The sequence below is a fragment of the Acipenser ruthenus genome, chromosome 6, assembly GCF_902713425.1.
Source record: "Acipenser ruthenus chromosome 6, fAciRut3.2 maternal haplotype, whole genome shotgun sequence".
NCBI classification, from domain to species: Eukaryota; Metazoa; Chordata; class Actinopteri; order Acipenseriformes; family Acipenseridae; genus Acipenser; species Acipenser ruthenus.
In genome coordinates this window covers 82714641-82733672 of record NC_081194.1, presented here as the reverse complement: position 1 = coordinate 82733672, position 19032 = coordinate 82714641, and the positions used below count along the sequence as shown (strand labels likewise).

General features: G+C 39.3%; 1 protein-coding gene across 1 annotated transcript in view; it reads left to right on the top strand.

Moving 5' to 3' along the window:
- The window catches only part of smyd3 (SET and MYND domain containing 3), a 273622-nt gene that overhangs the window by 776 nt on the left and 253814 nt on the right, over positions 1 to 19032 (top strand). The gene's annotated exons all lie outside the window — the stretch shown is intronic.

Below are 19032 nucleotides of genomic sequence, written 5' to 3'. Positions count from 1 at the left end.
TATCTAAATCCAATACTTATCTGGATCTGGATAGAAATCTGAGTTAAAATGTTAGCTATTTTAAAAAGCTATAAATACTGGTACAGGTGTAAATTACTTTTTGTAATTGTATGCATTTTTTTTATTTGAACCCCTAGATTACTATCATGCAGAATGAGAACTATTTGGACTACGGTTGTGTCAAAGTTTTTGGGCCACAGTTCAAAAACTGACTGCTGTGTCTCCATACGTTGTATGTAGTTAAAGGGATGTGGCTGGCAGTATTCACAAATACACTAACAAGTATGTAGTTAAAGGGATGTGGCTGGCAGTATTCACAAATACACTAACAATGTGTTGCATAAAAACCAAGCTTCTTGTCATTGAGATGTTGTACTTTTTGCCTTGACAGAAGGGTCCTAACCACGGTCGCATGTGGTGGGAAGTGCACCATATGCTGCTTGCAAAATTGTGGGCATTGATATACAGTAGACCCAGGTCTCAGTTTTCAGTGGTGTGTATTCAAAGTAAATGTAGATTCTCAAACAATCGTAGATTAAAAAAACAATCAACTTTTCTCTCTTTCTTTAAATGTGTTAATATAGTTGATGAAAGACAAGATAACAAACGACAGGGCAAGATAATATACAGTAAAAATTTTTTTAAAAATACAAGAGACAGCATTAAGACAGATCCTTGAAGCTAGTTTAAAAAGCTGTGTTTTGAGGCAGGTTTTAGAAATCTCCACAGTCTCTTCTGGAGCTGGGTAGTGCATTCCAGAGGTAAGGAGGTGCTCCACAGAAGGCTCTATCCCATGGACCGTAGCTTGGTAATAGGTTGAAGATAACCGGAGTTGGAAGACCGGAGAGTGCAGACAGGAGAGTAGACATGAAGCAGGTCTCGCAGGTATCCCGGAGCAGTGCCATGAAGCGAGGAGCATGATCTTAAAGTCAACCCTGAATCGTATTGGAAGCCACTGTAAAAAGCACAGGTGTAATATAATTCTGGAGTTGAGACGAGATTACTCTCTCAAGGATCTTAGATAAAAAAAGGTAGATTGGAAATAGGTGGGTAGTTATTTGGAATTTCAGGGTCAAGACCAGGCCTTTTTAAAACTGGCATGATAGCAGCAATCTTTAACACTGGTGGAACAATACCAGATAGCAAGGAGCCATTGATTAATGTGGTAACACAAGGCCCTGAGGCTGAAAAGCAGGCCTTCACTAGAATTGTGGGAAAGGATCCTGGAGGCAAGCTGTGGGTCTCATTTTACCAACAAGTTTAGAAACGTAGGCAACATCAACAGTATAGAAACGAAGACTTGACACAACAGTATAGTCAGGACAGGCAGAAGAGAGTAGCTGATTATTGATATTATCAACCTTATTCTGAAAAAACTGTAAATATATATTGCATTGATCAGTAGATGCTGGGGAAGCAGTATTAAAGCAGTAAATGAGACATAACAGCTTATCGTCAAAGCATGAAGCAGTATAATAAGGTACATAAGAACATAAGAAAGTTTACAAATGAGAGGAGGCCATTCAGCCCATCTTGCTCGTTTGGTTGTTAGTAGCTTATTGATCCCAGAATCTCATCAAGCAGCTTCTTGAAGGACTCCAGGGTGTCAGCTTCAACAACATTACTGGGGAGTTGGTTCCAGACCCTCACAATTCTCTGTGTAAAATAGTGCCTCCTACTTTCTGTTCTGAATGCCCCTTTATCTAATCTCCATTTGTGACCCCTGGTCCTTGTTTCTTTTTTCAGGTCAAAAAAGTCCCCTGGGTTGACATTGTCTATACCTTTTAGGATTTTGAATGTTTGAATCAGATCGCTGCGCAGTCTTCTTTGTTCAAGACTGAATAGATTCAGTTCTTTTAGCCTGTCTGCATACGACATGCCTTTTAAACCCAGGATAACTCTGGTTGCTCTTCTTTGCACTCTTTCTAGAGCAGCAATATCCTTTTTGTAACGAGGTGACCAGAACTGAACACAATATTCTAGGTGAGGTCTTACTAATGCATTGTAAAGTTTTAACATTACTTCCCTTGATTTAAATTCAACACTTCTAACAATATATCCGAGCATCTTGTTGGCCTTTTTTTATAGCTTCCACACATTATTATTTGTTTATTTAGCAGACGCCTTTATCCAAGGCGACTTACAGAGACAAGGGTGTGTGAACTATACATCAGCTGCAGAGTCACTTACAATTACGTCTCACCCGAAAGACGGAGCACAAGGAGGTTGAGTGACTTGCTCGGGGTCACACAATGAGTCAATGGCTGAGATGGGATTTGAACCGGGGACCTCCTGGTTACAAGCCCTTTTCTTTAACCACTGGACCACATAGCCTCCTATTGTCTAGATGAAGACATTTCTGAGTCAACATAAACTCCTAGGTCTTTTTCATAGATTCCTTCTTCAATTTCAGTATCTCCCATGTGATATTTATAATGCACATTTTTATTGCCTGCGTGCAGTACTTTACACTTTTCTCTATTAAATGTCATTTGCCATGTGTCTGCCCAGTTCTGAATGCTGTCTAGATCATTTTGAATGAACTTTGCTGCTGCAACAGTGTTTGCCACTCCTCCTATTTTTGTGTCGTCTGCAAATTTAATGAGTTTGCTTACTATACCAGAATCTAAATCATTAATGTAGATTAGGAATAGCAGAGGACCTAATACTGATCCCTGTGGTACTCCACTGGTTACCTCGCTCCATTTTGAGGTTTCTCCTCTAATCAGTACTTTCTGTTTTCTACATATTAACCACTCCCTAATCCATGTGCATGCATTTCCTTGAATCCCTACTGCGTTCAGTTTGAGAATTAATCTTTTATGCGGGACTTTGTCAAAAGCTTTCTGGAAATCTAAATAAACCATGTTGTATGCTTTGCAATTATCCATTGTCGATGTTGCATCCTCAAAAAAGATCAAGCAGGTTAGTTAGACACGATCTCCCTTTCCTAAAACCATGCTGACTGTCTCCCAGGATATTGTTACCATATAGGTAATTTTCCATTTTGGATCTTATTATAGTTTCCATAAGTTTACATACAATAGAAGTCAGGCTTATTGGTCTGTAGTTACCTGGTTCGGTTTTGTCACCCTTTTTGTTGATCGGTATTACGTTTGCAATTTTCCAGTCTGTCGGTACAACCCCTGTGTCAAGTCTCTCATATAGATAAACTGCACTCCTGCAGCTCTCACACCAGTACAGAGTCTCTCATAGATATAAACTGCACTCCTTCAGCTCTCACACCAGTACAGAGTCTCTCATAGATATAAACTGCACTCCTGCAGCTCTCACACCAGTACAGAGTCTCTCATAGATATAAACTGCACTCCTGCAGCTCTCACACCAGTACAGAGTCTCTCATAGATATAAACTGCACTCCTGCAGCTCTCACACCAGTACAGAGTCTCTCATAGATATAAACTGCACTCCTGCAGCTCTCACACCAGTACAGAGTCTCTCATAGAGATAAACTGCACTCCTGCAGCTCTCACACCAGTACAGAGTCTCTCATAGATATAAACTGCACTCCTGCAGCTCTCACACCAGTACAGAGTCTCTCATAGAGATAAACTGCACTCCTGCAGCTCTCACACCATACAGAGTCTCTCATAGATATAAACTGCACTCCTGCAGCTCTCACACCAGTACAGAGTCTTCAGGCTTTAAGGATCCGCTTGATTACAATACTCTGTGAATTGATTGTGTGGCTGACTATACCTTGCTGGGTGGTTGACTATACCTTGCCGGCTGCCTGACTACACCTTGCCGGGTGGCTGACTACACCTTGCCGGGTGGCTGACTACACCTTGCCGGGTGGCTGACTACACCTTGCCGGGTGGCTGACTACACCTTGCCGGGTGGCTGACTATACCTTGCCGGGTGGTTGACTGTACCTGCTGTGGCTTCTTGTTTGATTCCACGGCTGCAATGGAAATATAAACAGCTTGTTTGGGGAATCCAAGCTGATAACCACTCCAATACACAGAGATAGGTTTTAATGAACCGAAATGAAGGGAATCGTCGTGAGAGAGATTCAATGTGAATTGTTCATTTCCTATTCTTATTCCCGGTGCTGAGGCTCAAATTGAAGTGACAATCAAAACCATTTATTTATTTTTTGTTGCCTGTTTTACTTCTTTTTCTTGAAGAGGTGTCGGTTGTACATGGAACTGCAAAGTCTGAAGCTGGTTTCAAGAAAGTGAACACATGACAAGATATTATCGTTTTTAATTTTCCAAACATAATCCACCAGTTTTAAAATTGCAACCAAACTCAGTAGAGCAGCAGCACAAACCTTTTATTCTGATTTATATTATGTTTATATTATGTTTATATTATGATTATGTTTTATATTATTCTGATTTATATTATGTTTATATTATGATTATGTTTTATATTATTCTGATTTATATTATGTTTATATTATGATTATGTTTTATATTATTCTGATTTATATTATGTTTATATTTATGTTTTATATTAATATAAATCAGAATAATATAAAACATAATCATAATATAAACATAATATAAATCAGATTAATATAAAACATAATCATAATATAAACATAATATAAATCAGAATATGTTTATATTATGATTATGTTTTATATTAATATAAATCAGAATAATATAAAACATAATCATAATATAAACATAATATAAATCAGATTAATATAAAACATAATCATAATATAAACATAATATAAATCAGAATATGTTTATATTATGATTATGTTTTATATTAATCTGATTTATATTATGTTTATATTATGATTATGTTTTATATTATTCTGATTTATATTATGTTTATATTATGATTATGTTTTATATTATTCTGATTTATATTATGTTTATATTATGATTAGTATGTTTGTTACAGAGCAATACAAGGTTACAATGCAATATTCAAATTGTGTAGTTTACAGTAAATGCAAATTATACTACAAAAATACAGTGTACGATAAGATGCAACAAGTTATATATCTGATGACATAATAGTGCAAGGATAGTGCTTCAGCTGAGAATCCAGTAACGTGGTGCTTAGCTCAGGTAAGTCCAGTGCATAGTAGGTGGAGTAGAGCAAGAGATCCACAAGTGCAGTCTAAACAGGGGGGTCTTGAGGAGGCCACCGAAAGCTGTGAGAGATGGGGCAGTCCTGGAGCTTTCCGGTAGCTGGTTCCACCGGAGAGGGGCGAGGGAAGAGAAGGAGCGGAACGGGAGAATGGTCATGCCTTCCCTCCACTCCCCATTCTCCCGTAGAGGAGGAGGAGGAGCAGAGGGAGAGAGGGGTGTAGGGAGACACAAGGGATTTGAGGTAGGAGGGGGGCAGTGTGGTGAAGAGAGCGGTAGGCAAGAACAAGGGTGTTGCTTTTATTTTATAAATCCTTATTCTGTACTGGCTGGCCCTCATACATTGAGAATGCAGGTCATTGTAAAATTAATGTCACCGCTCGGACAATGTACCAGGAGTCAGACCCATTTTTATTATTTTTTAAATGCATGATTGGTCATTGACATTGATATCAGACTATCATGAAAAGGTTGTAGGTAGGGTTGCCATGATTATCGTTCCCCACAATATATACAATATTAAATTGCTACGATACAACTTATCGTAGTATTTTCAAAATATTATATGTTTCGGTATTTAAAAAAATCTAGTCCACCTTCCTCTCTAATTTGGGATTTTATTTTAAATCTCGTGAGATTTTAATTGACCTTGTGAGATTTCAATTGTAAACAAAGAAAGAGATCTGTAGGTCATGCCCCCAGCCCGCTTTTCAAATGACTCCACGAGAGCGCTGAGCGACTTTTAAAAACGGCGAATAATAATTATTTTCTTGTTTGTGTTTCTGAGGTGATGGTAGATGAAATGACCCTGTGTGAAGTTACTGTCCCCTGCTGTACCTCGCTGAGTTCCTTGCGGCGCTCTGTTTGGACTGAACCTCTTATCTGGCTGTTTAATACCGACAATACCGACGTTAATAATGAATAATATTAATACTACAAGCCTAATAATAATAATAATAATAATAATAATAATAATACATCAATAACTGTAAAACAGCTCTACATTAAAAAAAAAAAAGAAATTAAATGATACAAATTCGAAAACAACAATTTTTACTATCTTATTTAACCAATTAATACATAAATTCATAAGTCGAAACCAGTTCATCGTTCTTGACAAACGTATTTGTCAGTCCTGCCTGACATCTCCACTTGTTTCCTGCAGGTGGCCATTCCGTCCGCTCACTCTGATCCCTGATGAGAAATGATCAGGAGCGGTTCTGAGCGGCTCAGCGGGAGCGTAACTGAGCGAGTCGTTAAGTTGATTTTTTTACTGAGACGCTCACTTACTTAACGCACCCCCTGAAGGAGAGTCACACTGGTTGCGTTAAGTAAGTGAGCAGCATCACCTAAGAAACACAAACAAGCTAATAATTATTATTCGCCGTTTTTAAAAGTCGCTCAGCGCTCTCCTGGGGCAGAGCGTTAAGCCATTTAAATCTGCTCAGTGTGCTTTCTGAGCGGCTCACTTACTTAACGCAGTATGTCTGCAGAACCCCCACCACCTGCAGCTGCAGAAGTAACAGAAGAATTGGAACTAGCACCTCGATTAAAAAGACGGCACTCCCGAGTTTGGGATTATTTTGGTTTAAAAAGAAAAAGAAAAAGGAGAACCAATTGAAGATGGCGAACCGCTCTGTCTGCCCTGTAAAAAGAAAGTTCAATCGAAAACTGGGAGCGCTTCAGACTTATTCAATCATCTTCACAATTACCAGCCAGAGAGTTACGCAGCTGCAAAAGAAACACAGCAAGCATGCAGCTAGAAAATGAAAACGCCTGTTAAACCCGGGACCAAGCGAAAATAATAATAATGATGATGATGATGATGACGACAGCTTAAAATGTATTTAATTTGCATTGTCTACGTTATTATAATTACTATTTTGTACAGCTTGTGCAACTACTGAAATGCATTTAATTAAAAAAAACAACACATTTTAGCTAATTACATTTGAATACATTAATCATTATCTTAATAAGTTTGCACAGCTAAGATATTTTTTAATTAGAGAAACGAGGGTAAAATATGAGAATTTAAAACCTAAAATACTGTAACTAATAAACTATTAAACTATTTAAAAAAAGGTGTAGCATATAAAAAAAAAATCACTATCCTTTCACCACAGTGATTAAAATATAGTTTATGCAGTAGTTTGTAGTAAAAGACTACAAGTCAATGTAAAGCTGTATGTATTTTGAGTAATTATAAAGTTCATGCACTTAAATGTGTTTTTTTACATAATAATATTTAGTTTGATTTTTACTCTTTCATTGATACATTGATGACATCAAACACTAACAAACAGCATTATATGGTGAAAGTGTACCTATAAAATGTTTTGGAGTATGGCACAATCCTCACCACTAACAAAGACCTGGACTGAAAATTGCCAGTTGTAATGTAACTGATTGGATGCAAGTAATCTTAAAACGTGATTCAAATAAAGGTAAATGGTTTTCTATCAGATTTTGTGTCCATCATTGACTTGGAAATATGAAAATGATAAACAGTAGGCCAATATATTTCTAATTGAATACATAATGATAATGTTTATTAAATAAAGTTATTTTAATATTACTTTATAGTAACTTATTTCACACGTTATGCCATATTATAGACACGCACAGTTATACAACAATGATGCTTCATTTTCCAACAGGATTACATTTTTGTGCCATTGTGAACTAATTTAAATATCGCATCGTAGATATCGTAGGTATCGTAATCGTAGGAAAAAAATGATTCAGTAATCGAAAACTGAAATTTTGATATCGTGGCAACCTTAGTTGTAGGCTTGCTAGTGATCTGATATGTAACAAATACTGCAGTGAATATTCCATCCCGCTGTCTGCCTGTGACAATATGGAGGACTGTGATTGCAATAAACACACGGAGTAGATCGATGTTTGTAGTACAGCAATATCAAATAGTGTAACATATTCTCTTCTAAGAAGCTCAAATACAAAAAGGAAATATTTAACCAAGCTGTAAAAAAAAGACAGAGGTGCTGCATAATATCTCTTGCGCTCATCATTTTAGTAACTGTATCTTTCTACTATAAAGATTACATTACCAGTCCTTACAGAGGCAGGTGGCTATGTTGCATATGCAGTGTCTGACCATTGGGTGGCACTATTGTTCCACTTATATCCTCTTACACAGAATGAAGTGTTCTAAACCTCCATCAGAATTACAAAAACAAGACTCTTTCAGGGACTCCAGTGGCTTGCCATGTGATCAGCAGCTCCCTTCTTAATATCCCAGACACACTGTGGAGCCCATCTGAATTAAGACCCGAAGGGAGGGCTCTATTGGTTTCAGGGGTAGGAGAGAGATTTGGTGCTGGGTTGCTTCCCCATGTTATGATAACCCTGACTCATCAGGAGCCTGAGGAGACCAGCCACAGTGAGCTCTCACCTCCATGATTGGGCATTTCAATAAAATAATACACATCCCTTTAGTATTGCATGGCTTCAGCATTAATACATTTAATTTCTTCCTCTGTTAATGTACAGGGTAATTATAAAGTGAAGTGGTGCGTTGATGTGGTAAACATGCTTGCTAATCACCCTGTATAACAGAAGTCACAGGTTCTGAAACGCAGCACAGCCGGAGCACTTTCACACAACACTCTCTTATCAGCTGGTGACAGATGTTGGCAGCAGAACATTTTTTTCATGTGTGAAAGTGGAATGTCATAAAGAGTGAATTTGTTTTGATTTCAGCAACAGCTTGCTTTGGAATGTACAGTACAGCACTGATTTGTGTTGGTGTTTGTTGGTTTGATTCTTATATTGCACACTGCTGGTCTGGTATGATTTGTGTGGGTTTGATTCTTATATTGCACACTGCTGGTCTGGTATGATTTGTGTGGGTTTGATTCTCATTGCACACTGCTGGTCTGGTATGATTTGTGTGGGTTTGATTCTCATTGCACACTGCTGGTCTGGTATGATTTGTGTGGGTTTGATTCTCATTGCACACTGCTGGTCTGGTATGATTTGTGTGGGTTTGATTCTCATTGCACACTGCTGGTCTGGGTATGATTTGTGTGGATTTGATTCTTATATTGCACACTGCTGGTCTGGTATGATTTGTGTGGGTTTGATTCTTATATTGCACACTGCTGGTCTGGTATGATTTGTGTGGGTTTGATTCTCATTGCACACTGCTGGTCTGGTATGATTTGTGTGGGTTTGATTCTTATATTGCACACTGCTGGTCTGGTATGATTTGTGTGGGTTTGATTCTTATATTGCACACTGCTGGTCTGGTATGATTTGTGTGGGTTTGATTCTCATTGCACACTGCTGATCTGGGTATGATTTGTGTGGGTTTGATTCTTATATTGCACACTGCTGGTCTGGTATGATTTGTGTGGGTTTGATTCTTATATTGCACACTGCTGGTCTGGTATGATTTGTGTGGGTTTGATTCTCATTGCACACTGCTGGTCTGGTATGATTTGTGTGGGTTTGATTCTCATTGCACACTGCTGGTCTGGTATGATTTGTGTGGGTTTGATTCTTATATTGCACACTGCTGGTCTGGTATGATTTGTGTGGGTTTGATTCTCATTGCACACTGCTGGTCTGGTATGATTTGTGTGGGTTTGATTCTCATTGCACACTGCTGGTCTGGGTATGATTTGTGTGGATTTGATTCTTATATTGCACACTGCTGGTCTGGTATGATTTGTGTGGGTTTGATTCTTATATTGCACACTGCTGGTCTGGTATGATTTGTGTGGGTTTGATTCTCATTGCACACTGCTGGTCTGGTATGATTTGTGTGGGTTTGATTCTTATATTGCACACTGCTGGTCTGGGTATGATTTGTGTGGGTTTGATTCTCATTGCACACTGCTGGTCTGGTATGATTTGTGTGGGTTTGATTCTCATTGCACACTGCTGGTCTGGTATGATTTGTGTGGGTTTGATTCTTATATTGCACACTGCTGGTCTGGTATGATTTGTGTTGGTTTGATTCTCATTGCACACTGCTGGTCTGGTATGATTTGTGTGGATTTGATTCTTATATTGCACACTGCTGGTCTGGTATGATTTGTGTGGGTTTGATTCTCATTGCACACTGCTGGTCTGGTATGATTTGTGTGGGTTTGATTCTTATATTGCACACTGCTGGTCTGGTGTGATTTGTGTGGGTTTGATTCTTATATTGCACACTGCTGGTCTGGTATGATTTGTGTGGGTTTGATTCTCATTGCACACTGCTGGTCTGGTATGATTTGTGTGGGTTTGATTCTTATATTGCACACTGCTGGTCTGGTATGATTTGTGTGGGTTTGATTCTTATATTGCACACTGCTGGTCTGGTATGATTTGTGTGGGTTTGATTCTTATATTGCACACTGCTGGTCTGGTATGATTTGTGTGGGTTTGATTCTCATTGCACACTGCTGGTCTGGTATGATTTGTGTGGGTTTGATTCTCATTGCACACTGCTGGTCTGGTATGATTTGTGTGGGTTTGATTCTCATTGCACACTGCTGGTCTGGTATGATTTGTGTGGGTTTGATTCTTATATTGCACACTGCTGGTCTGGTATGATTTGTGTGGATTTGATTCTTATATTGCACACTGCTGGTCTGGTATGATTTGTGTGGATTTGATTCTTATATTGCACACTGCTGGTCTGGTATGATTTGTGTGGGTTTGATTCTTATATTGCACACTGCTGGTCTGGTATGATTTGTGTGGGTTTGATTCTTATATTGCACACTGCTGGTCTGGTATGATTTGTGTGGATTTGATTCTCATTGCACACTGCTGGTCTGGTATGATTTGTGTGGGTTTGATTCTTATATTGCACACTGCTGGTCTGGTATGATTTGTGTGGGTTTGATTCTCATTGCACACTGCTGGTCTGGTATGATTTGTGTGGGTTTGATTCTCATTGCACACTGCTGGTCTGGCATGATTTGTGTGGGTTTGATTCTCATTGCACACTGCTGGTCTGGGTATGATTTGTGTGGATTTGATTCTCATTGCACACTGCTGGTCTGGTATGATTTGTGTGGATTTGATTCTTATATTGCACACTGCTGGTCTGGTATGATTTGTGTGGGTTTGATTCTTATATTGCACACTGCTGGTCTGGTATGATTTGTGTGGGTTTGATTCTCATTGCACACTGCTGGTCTGGGTATGATTTGTGTGGATTTGATTCTCATTGCACACTGCTGGTCTGGTATGATTTGTGTGGGTTTGATTCTTATATTGCACACTGCTGGTCTGGTATGATTTGTGTGGGTTTGATTCTCATTGCACACTGCTGGTCTGGTATGATTTGTGTGGGTTTGATTCTTATATTGCACACTGCTGGTCTGGTATGATTTGTGTGGGTTTGATTCTCATTGCACACTGCTGGTCTGGTATGATTTGTGTGGATTTGATTCTTATATTGCACACTGCTGGTCTGGTATGATTTGTGTGGGTTTGATTCTCATTGCACACTGCTGGTCTGGTATGATTTGTGTGGGTTTGATTCTTATATTGCACACTGCTGGTCTGGTATGATTTGTGTGGGTTTGATTCTTATATTGCACACTGCTGGTCTGGTATGATTTGTGTGGGTTTGATTCTTATATTGCACACTGCTGGTCTGGTATGATTTGTGTGGGTTTGATTCTTATATTGCACACTGCTGGTCTGGTATGATTTGTGTGGGTTTGATTCTTATATTGCACACTGCTGGTCTGGTATGATTTGTGTGGGTTTGATTCTCATTGCACACTGCTGGTCTGGTATGATTTGTGTGGGTTTGATTCTTATATTGCACACTGCTGGTCTGGTATGATTTGTGTGGATTTGATTCTTATATTGCACACTGCTGGTCTGGTATGATTTGTGTGGATTTGATTCTCATTGCACACTGCTGGTCTGGTATGATTTGTGTGGGTTTGATTCTCATTGCACACTGCTGGTCTGGCATGATTTGTGTGGGTTTGATTCTCATTGCACACTGCTGGTCTGGGTATGATTTGTGTGGATTTGATTCTCATTGCACACTGCTGGTCTGGTATGATTTGTGTGGATTTGATTCTTATATTGCACACTGCTGGTCTGGTATGATTTGTGTGGGTTTGATTCTTATATTGCACACTGCTGGTCTGGTATGATTTGTGTGGGTTTGATTCTCATTGCACACTGCTGGTCTGGGTATGATTTGTGTGGATTTGATTCTCATTGCACACTGCTGGTCTGGTATGATTTGTGTGGGTTTGATTCTTATATTGCACACTGCTGGTCTGGTATGATTTGTGTGGGTTTGATTCTCATTGCACACTGCTGGTCTGGTATGATTTGTGTGGGTTTGATTCTTATATTGCACACTGCTGGTCTGGTATGATTTGTGTGGGTTTGATTCTCATTGCACACTGCTGGTCTGGTATGATTTGTGTGGATTTGATTCTTATATTGCACACTGCTGGTCTGGTATGATTTGTGTGGGTTTGATTCTTATATTGCACACTGCTGGTCTGGTATGATTTGTGTGGGTTTGATTCTTATATTGCACACTGCTGGTCTGGTATGATTTGTGTGGGTTTGATTCTCATTGCACACTGCTGGTCTGGTATGATTTGTGTGGGTTTGATTCTTATATTGCACACTGCTGGTCTGGTATGATTTGTGTGGATTTGATTCTTATATTGCACACTGCTGGTCTGGTATGATTTGTGTGGATTTGATTCTCATTGCACACTGCTGGTCTGGTATGATTTGTGTGGGTTTGATTCTCATTGCACACTGCTGGTCTGGTATGATTTGTGTTGAGGTGGTTGGGGTTGGATTTGGGGTTGGGGTTGGGGTGGGGACCCTAATGTTAAAGACATCTGTGTTTTGCAAAATGGCATGATAGTAGGTTCCTGACTAGACAAACATTTCAGTCTATACCCTAATCATTGTTTTGTTTTCAGTATTTGGTGAAATGTTTATTACTTAAATAAAATGAAAACTATAAAGTAAAAACAACTGTATTAGAACTGATTAGATGTATTGCCTCTATTGTTTTGCCAGTGGTCTAAGGCTCTAGTGTCTGAGTAATATGTTTAGGCATGTGTATTGCTGATGCCTGTGCAGCATTGTGGCAGATCAGGTTCACCGAGGGATCTTGCACTTTTTCAAAGATGGACATTCACCATGCTGGAACTGCTTTAGACTATCTGATCTGATCGGATTAACTGGAATATCATGTCTGTCTTCCATTTGCCGACCTCTCTGGACCGGTTGTGCATTACGCTAATTGAGCAATGAGCCGTGGACAACCAGACAATATTGTGAACTGCGATTATTCACACCAAAGAGACTCCCACCAAGTACGACATCATGAAGCTATCCTTGATTTGCTGTCCTTTTTCTGTTTTCCAAAAGTGTGCAGCTATTCTAGTAAACACATCTGAGAATGCTGCTGCTTATCGGTTACTTTTAAACCACCTCTTTCTGCAGCCATTGGAGTCCCTTCCCAGCTCCAGGGGATGAGCTGTCGAAGATAGTAATGGGCTGTTTTATTATTCAATGGAGAATCCTTACAATCCATCTGTTACACTGACATAGATTGTCAGCAAAGTATTGTCTCTATTAGGTGAGGGGAAAGGGCTGCTATTGTATTGTACTGATTTTTCCCAGCCTGAAATCCCTCATGCCTTTCATCACATCACTTTCTGAAAGGCAGTGGAGGTGAAAGGTGAATAATATCAGGGCTTGAATTTCAGTGCAGGACCGCAGGAATCACGCATTTTCCAAGTTGCTCCTGCAGAGATATTTGAAGACACCAATACTGTATTTTTCACCCAATTTAGAATGTCTGAAACGCTACAAGAATCTATAAGGAAGTGGGTGGCAGTGACGAAAGCACTATGAGCCGCATTCTGAGTAGTTCTGGTTAAAATAAATAAAAGTAGTGCTGGATATTTTAAGTACCAAGAGACTTTATTCTCTCGAACGTGATTCTCAGCCGCTATCTTTAAGGAGTATAGAAACTCAGTAAACTGCAGGAAGTAAACAGTTTTGAAAAAAAAAAGACGATATTAAGTCTATCTAGGTGTTTTGCAAGCGGTGACTTTCGCATTAACTCTTAAAACTCAGCCCCATTCATTTTGGGGTGCCAGGGCACCGAAGGTTACGCACATATTACTCAGGCACCGTAAAAGCCACCTACCTGGCTTGTTTAAAAGTACAGACTCGGGGCTTTCCAAAGACGTATTCACTGTGTGTATGCGGTATTCCTAGCCATAGCCGGAACTACGATTGCCTGAAGTTAAGCCTCTCATCACGTGACAGAGTTTACAGCTTAGGTTTCGTTTTGAATCTATTGCACCTTGATTGTAGCGGCTAGACTGAAAGGGGCGGTATCGTTGGAAAGCTTAGAAGCTCAACTTCACCCCCGCCCCCCATAATTGAGGTTCAATAGTGCAGTGTTGTTATTTTTTTGAGCTATCTATGATTAAAATATAAATATATATATATATATATATATATATATATATATATATATATATATATATATATATATATATATATATAATTACACAGTGTGTATATATATATATTATAGCAGTGACCAAACATGATTTCTTTGGGAAAGTGTTATATTATTATTATTTTTTTACATATATTCTCATCTCTACCACATATAGTATGCCTGATCCTGTTGTAACTTACAGAATATGAAAGGGAATTTTGTTGCTTTTCATTTGATATGTTACATGCATGTCGTACAAACTATCTAGTAGTTAAACATACATAAATAAAAAACGTGAAAAAACAGGCGTAAATAGGGCCGAGTGTAAAGTAAAATAAAAAATAAAAAATGGAGCGTTGGTTAAAAAGAAAAGCACCTTTTCTTCTTCTGCTGCAAAAACTTCATGACAGGCAATGGCAAAAGCAATGGAGAGTGCTCTATCTCAGTAATGAACAACTGTAGGTCTCCTGAAAGCAGCTTATTTTAAAGCAACACCAGTGTGAATGATGATATATATATATATATATATATATAAAATATAGTTTTTTGTATGCAAAAGTGCCTTTTCTTTTGCCATTCCCCCCCTAAAATGTTGGACTCGCTGTTGTATTTCTCCTGCTCATGACACGTCCCTGTTACCCTTTACAGAACAAAGACCATTACAGCAATCAGACTGGCACCCAAATCTATCTTAAAATAAATAGTAGTACTTTGAATTGAATCGTAATACTTTTTTATGGGCTGCAGTCATTTCAGATAAATATTGGTGGGGTTTCCATGGGGGGAAAGAACTCGCCCCTTTTTCTCACGCTATTTTGGTTGTATCTTTTGGGCAGTGGTTAATTTGTACAGAGAGAGGTGCCAGGGCACATGCAGTGACAATAATACCATTAAGAACTGCACACTCATATGTTTAGACACTTTGCTTCCCTATAGGTGGGCTGTGTCCAGTAAATGGCAGGGCTCTCCCCAGGAATTCTGTACAGCCGGGCAGCAGTACATTATAGCTGGGAGCACTTAACCGATAAATAAACTTGCCTTACCTTAAATATATAATATGACAAAGAATTTGAATAAAGTGTTGTCTTTCATTGACTATACGTACTCGCACACGTTTGGTCACCATCAGAACTGTTGCATGAAACCGGAGTGTAACAATCCAGCACCTCTGCCCTTAAGCATTTGTATGTCAGCTGACAAGTATTCAGCTGATATCCCATCATGCCTTTCTTCTTAAAGGCGTACAGCCTCTATACATGAACCCCCAATATCGCTCAAGCACCTCAGTACATATTATTACGATATCACAACAAAAAGAATATGCTTTTTTGTGTGTATACATGTATAGCTATTATGTACTATATCATTTTACAGTACAATAATACGACAAAAACTGGACTGAATGATAATACCCGAAAATAATCGTAATATTTTTAATAAAGTAGCCGGTGCAAATATAGTATTAGGCTGTGGACTGCGCCGCTCACCGTCTTATTTGGAAAACCCTGTATTCATTCTATCTTTTTTTGTTTTTAAAATAATCTGTTATTTTTTTAGCAGTAATTTTAACGTTTTAGCCTCTTGAAGTGCTTAACACAGAAAATCTGCCCCTTCAACTCTCTGATTGGTTAAATGTTGTGTCAAGACGTAACACAGCTGTCAATGTGGTTCCAAGATTTTTTTTTCACGCAGCAACGCTGAGCCGGGCAGATCGTGTTTTTCTCAGCCGGCCGGCGACAGCCACTTGGAAAAGGCCTGGGGAGAACCCTGAGCTAATCAAAGTCCTCGGCCTTGCTTTAGTGAATGAGCGCACACACCTGAAATGGGCTTTGTTGCTTTGAGATGGCCTCACTCGGGAGAACCCTGATAAACATGAACAGTTTGGCTTTTTATTTTCATTTTAGATGAGAATCCCTTTGTGTATAACTCCAACATTTTCCATTCGTACGTTCCTTTCTGTTCTCAAAAGACCAACACAACACAACAGCAATAACGGGCTAGAGATTCTGCATGGTTTCCTCTTACAAATGAACCTTTACTTCAAAGAGATACACTGCATTGGTTTGACTCTAAAAGCCAAACTGTATTAGCAAAGGGTTGCTTGTGCATTAGCAATAAAGGGAAAACGGGTATTTGCTTTAAGGCTATTCCTGTTTTATTCATCAGAAATCTGGTTTCTTGATCTTATGAGTGTTCCCAGGCAGGGTCCATCTTTATGTTCTCCAAAGCTGAAGCCTCTGATGCTGCTTTTAAGGTCGGTGACCAATTAAGTGTCACTGACCTCAAAAACAGAACATGCAACCCGATATAAACATGAAAATGCCTGTGGCAGCACGCAGATTGGAGGCTTGCTTTGAAACTCGAGATCTTCACATTTTGTGGAAGGAGGTTTTGGCTACAAGGAAGTGTAGATGAAGCATCAGAATGCTTGAATGATTTTCAAGACTGATAACCGTGCTGTGTGTGGTGAACACCTTTAGCTGTCTTCCTGAGTGTAAATGGTGAAATGGGAAAGATTTCCTTCTTCTCTTAGCAACAACCTCAGCATGCCTGTATTTCAGGAGAGCTAATAAGCCTTTTCATCTGCACAATATTATACCTTGAAAAAAATTATTGTATTTCTTGCTCTTATTGTATGACTTGTATTGTAACACTTGAATGTATTTGTATTTGCTTGCGATTGTAAGTCGCCCTGGATAAGGGCGTCTGCTAATAAATAAATAATAATAATAATAATAATACCAAATTGACTGTTTTAAAGGAATTTGGCATGAAACCGGCTGGGTGTTGAATAGTGCTGTGTAGGGTAACCCAGATTATATCTGCTTGTGTTGAATAGTGGGGATGCTGTGTAGGGTATAACGGATTATATCTACTTGTGTTGAATAGTGGGGATGCTGTGTAGGGTATAACAGATTATATCTGCTTGTGTTGAATAGTGGGGGTGCTGTGTAGGGTATAACAGATTATATCTGCTTGTGTTGAATAGTGCTGTGTAGAGTAACCCAGATTATATCTGCTTGTGTTGAATAGTGGGGATGCTGTGTAGGGTAACCCAGATTATATCTGCTTGTGTTGAATAGTGGGGGTGCTGTGTAGGGTATAACAGATTATATCTGCTTGTGTTGAATAGTGGGGGTGCTGTGTAGGGTATAACAGATTATATCTGCTTGTGTTGTTGTGAGGAAAGGTTATAGAAAGAAAACATGGATTTGAAATGATGAAGCTGGTTTTTGGATTGAAAGTCTTTTTCTTGTTCCCTTAAATTGGTATGTCATTCAAAACCCTCCAGTCTCCTTCACGTTACAAAAGATACATGGAATCTGTTTATGTACTGAACTACTCCAGTCTCCTTCACGTTACAAAAGATACATGGAATCTGTTTATGTACTGAACTACTCCAGTCTCCTTCACGTTACAAAAGATACATGGAATCTGTTTATGTACTGAACTACTCCAGTCTCCTTCACGTTACAAAAGATACAAGCAAAGTGACAAGTGCTTTGTTTAGTTTTTTTGCCCCCAAAGCAGTTGCACAAACAAGCAAATTCTGATAATTTACAAAGGAAAATGAACCCCCTTTATTTATTTTTAAATATCAGCTTCCTGTGAGAATTCGAATCTGCGATGGCATTCAATGTGTGTAATTGCATGAGGTTCTTTTTCATTAGAAATGTCATGTCAGCTGAAGACGCAGAACAGGGTAGATTAAGTTGTACTGTAATTGTTCAGGGAAGCTGATAGACACAGTGGTGGGACTTTAATATGTCACTTTAATAGAACGTGAACATGGACATTGTTCCCCTAGGTTTGCTGCTGTAGCTGGTCCTGTATCTCTTTTGAGGAAGCACAGGGAGGGAGTCTATGGAGATGCAGTGACTACACTGGTGCTCCATTGTCTAGTTCAGGTTGTAAGGGGGTCTATGGAGATGTGGTGACTACACTGGTGCTCCATTGTCTAGTTCAGGTTGTAAGGGAGTCTATGGAGATGCAGTGACTACACTGGTGCTCCATTGTCTAGTTCAGGTTGTAAGGGGGTCTATGGAGATGCAGTGACTACACTGGTGCTCCATTGTCTAGTTCAGGTTGTAAGGGGGTCTATGGAGATGTGGTGACTACACTGGTGCTCCATTGTCTAGTTCAGGTTGTAAGGGGGTCTATGGAGATGCAGTGACTACACTGGTGCTCCATTGTCTAGTTCAGGTTGTAAGGGGGTCTATGGAGATGTGGTGACTACACTGGTGCTCCATTGTCTAGTTCAGGTTGTAAGGGGGTCTATGGAGATGTGGTGACTATACTGGTGCTCCATTGTCTAGTTCAGGTTGTAAGGGGGTCTATGGAGATGTGGTGACTACACTGGTGCTCCATTGCCTAGTTCAGGTTGTAAGGGGGTCTATGGAGATGCAGTGACTACACTGGTGCTCCATTGTCTAGTTCAGGTTGTAAGGGGGTCTATGGAGATGTGGTGACTAT